At 37.5% G+C, this 3648-nt stretch overlaps 1 pseudogene; it reads left to right on the top strand.

The window, feature by feature from the left end:
- Positions 1-239: 239 nt before the first annotated feature.
- On the top strand, positions 240-610 carry LOC119534986 (annotated as a pseudogene).
- Positions 611-3648: the final 3038 nt, after the last annotated feature.

The following is a 3648-nucleotide window of genomic DNA, read 5'->3' as shown; positions in this document are numbered from 1 at the left end:
GTGGCTGGAGTTGATGGGCTCCCTGATGTATGGGTGCAGCCAGGTTGTGCAGTGCAGCCAGGTTGTGCAGTGGAGTTGGTCACTGCAGGGAGAGAGATGCACCTGTTAGCACCACCATTGCCCGAGGGATGCCTGCACACTGAGCTTCCCCTCCCATGCCCACATCTCCACATTTCCATGCTATATTTAATAAAGAAGATGCAGCTGTCCTGGCATATGCCATAGGACCAATGCTCTGAATGGCTCCTGCAAAGAAGGGCAAGAAGAAGGGCCATCCTGCTATCCATGAGGTGGTGCCTAGGGAGTATGCTATCAACATTCGCAGGCACACCCATGAGTCATCTTCAAGAAGCACACTGCTCAGGCACTCAAAGAGATCAGAAAGTTTGCCTTAAAGGAAATGGGAATGCCAGGTATGCACATTCACACCCAGCTCAAGAAAGCTGCCTGGGTCAATGGTATATGCAATGTCCCATATCATATCCATGTACAGTAGTACAGGAAACATAATGACAATGAAGATTCACCAAACAAGCTCTCTATAGTTATTACCTATGTACCTGTCACCATTTTCAAAAATCTACAGATAGTCACTCTGGATGAAAACTAAGGGTGATTATCAAATAAAATAATACAATTCATCAATAGATACTGTGATAAGAGATACTGTGAGATTGTGTCAATAATGCCAAAAGACATATTTGATAAAAACCCAATGCTCATCACTCATTTAAAAAATTATGTTAAAGTTAAAATAAAAAATGGCAACAATATCAAATACCGATAATAAAAAATACCAACAAAATCAAATACTGGTGAGCATGCAGAGAAACTATATTCCTCATATACTGATAGTGGGAATATGAAATGGTATGGCAATTCTGGAAAAATATTTGATAGTTTTTTTTTTTTTAAAAGCTAAACATACACATACCTTATGAGCCAGCAATTGCATTCCTGACCATTTATCCCAGAGAAATGAAAATGTATGTCCACACAAAAACCTACAGATGATTGTTCAAAGCAGCTTTATTTGTAATAGCCAAAACCTGGAACAACAAAATGTCCTACAATAGGTGAATAGTTAAACAAATCATGGGCAGCCATTCCATGAAATGCTACTTTACAATAAAAAGGAACAGACTACAGATACATGCAACAACTTGGATGGATCACAAGACACCACTATGTTTACTGAAACCATAAGGTCACATATTGCAATTCCATTTATATAACATTATTGAAATAAAAAAAAAAATTATGGAGGTGGAGAACTGATGAGTGGTTTCCAGGAGTTAGGATGGTGGGAGGATGGGTAGTTGTGACCATAAAGGAGTAGCATGAGGGAGATCTTTGTGGTGATGGAATACTTCTGTATCTTGCTTGCTGTGGTAGTCACATGAATCTACATGTGATAACATGACAGAACTCTACACATACATTATACCAATGTCAATTTTCTGTTTTATCATGTTGTAGTTACATAAGATGTAACCATTAGAGGAAATGGGGTGAGGGTACACAGGATCTTTCTATACTATCTGTGCAACTTCCAGCAAATCTATGATTATTTCAAGATAAAAAGTTAAAAAATATGTGTTAGAAAATTACAAATTAAAAAAAAGCCAATCCATTTCTGGTATATCGCACTTAAGCAGCTTCAGCAAACTGAAACAGCCCATTCAAGAATTCCAACAAACCCCAAACACAATAAACTTGAAGAGAACCAAAACCACACACACTGTTCAAACTGTCAAATGCCAATGACAAGGACAGAGCCCTGAAAGCTGCAAGAGAAAGGCAATGTATTATTTACAAGGATGCCAATTAGATTAATTTCTAATTTCTCACTAGAAATGAAGGAGGCAAGAACTAAGTGGGGTGAAATAATGAAAGTGTTGGGAAAAAAAAAAAAACAATTACAAACCAAGAATTGTATATCTGGTAAGACTATCTTTCAAAATTGAGGGAAAAACGGAGACATTCCCAGATAAACTAAATCTGAGAGACTTCATCACCAATAGGTCTGCCTTACAAACAATGCTAAAGGTAGTTCTTCATACTGAAAGAAAAGGATACCAAACAGTGGATAGAAGCAACATAAAGAAATAAAGATCTCAGATAAAGTAACCATCCAGGAAATAATAAATGCCAGTATTGATGTATTGTTTTTATTTTTTGGTATGTAACTACACTTTTTAATTCTTACAGTTTATAAAATATAATTACATAAAAAGTAATGATAAATCTATGGTTTTGACATACAATGTAAAAGATATAATAAGTAACAAAGGCAGCAAAAAGGTAGAGGGATGAAGAGGTACAGGAACAATGTTTGTGTAGGCTATTGAAGTTAAGTTGGTAAAAAATAAAATGTGATTGTTATAGATTTGAGATGTTAAATTTAAGCCCCTTGTTACTTACAAAGAAAATATCTGAAAGATTTATAAAGAATTGAGAAGGGACTAAAAATGGTACACTACAAAATATCAAATAAATACGAAAATAGGCATTAATGGAAGAATTGAGGGACAAAATAGGTATAAGATTTTAAAAAAACAAATAGCAAAATGGCAGAAGAAAGTCTTGCATTATCAGTAGTTACTTTAAATGTAAATGGATTAAATTCCCCAATCAAATGGCAAAGATTGGAAGAATGGATAAAAAAGCATAAACCAACTATGTGCTGTTTACAAGAGTCTCATCTTAAATTCAAGGACATAAGTAGGTTGAAAGTGAAAGGGAGGAAAAAAATATTCCAAGCAAATAGTAACCAAAAGAGATCTGGGGTAGCTATACTAATATCAGGTAAAATAGAGTTTAAGTAAAAAAAAAACTGTTGCAAGGGACAAAGAAAGACACTATATACTGATAAACAGGCCAATTCAATAATACTTAACAATTATAAATATATATTCATCTAACATCAGGGCCCCAAAATATATGAAGCAAATATTGAGAGATTTGAAGGGAGAAATAGATGGTTCCATACTTACAATATTACGAGATTTCAATATTTCACTTTCAATAATAGGACATCTAGAGAGATCAATATTCCAACCCAGACTAGCCCCAAGACCAAAGAACACACCTGGCATGGAGTTATCCATGAATTTAATTAGGGACTCACAAAACAGGAGATGATTTTTCCCGATGGCGGCAGGTTGGGAGAGTGAAGTCAGTGTTTCACCATTCTGCAGAGAGAAAGCAAGCAGTGCCAAGGGAGGGGAGTGTGCCGGTTTGAGTGTATTGTGTCCCCCAAATGCCATTATCTTTGTGGTTTTGTGTGGGGCAGGCGTTTTGGTGCTGGTTAGATTTGCTTGGAATGTGCCCCACCCAGCTGTGGGAGATGATTCTGATGAGATGTTCTCATGGAGGCATGGCCCCGCCCATTCAGGGTGGGCCCTTATTGGTGGAGCTATATAAATGAGCTGACTCAGGGGGAAGAAAGAGAGTGCAGCTGGGAGTGATGTTTTGAAGAGAAGCAAGCTTGCTAGAAAGGAATGTCCTGGGAGAAAGCCGTTTTGAGGCCGGAGCTTTGGAGCAGACGCCAGCTGCCTTCCTAGCTAACAGAGGTTTTCCGGACACCACTGGCCGTCCTCCGGTGAAGGTACCCGATTGCTGAGGTGTTACTTTGGATGCTTTGTG

The sequence above is a fragment of the Choloepus didactylus genome, chromosome 5 (assembly GCF_015220235.1).
Source record: "Choloepus didactylus isolate mChoDid1 chromosome 5, mChoDid1.pri, whole genome shotgun sequence".
In the NCBI taxonomy this organism is placed as follows: domain Eukaryota; kingdom Metazoa; phylum Chordata; class Mammalia; order Pilosa; family Megalonychidae; genus Choloepus; species Choloepus didactylus.
Note: the sequence above shows the minus strand (reverse complement) of the source record. Positions and strands in the feature narration are given on the sequence as shown.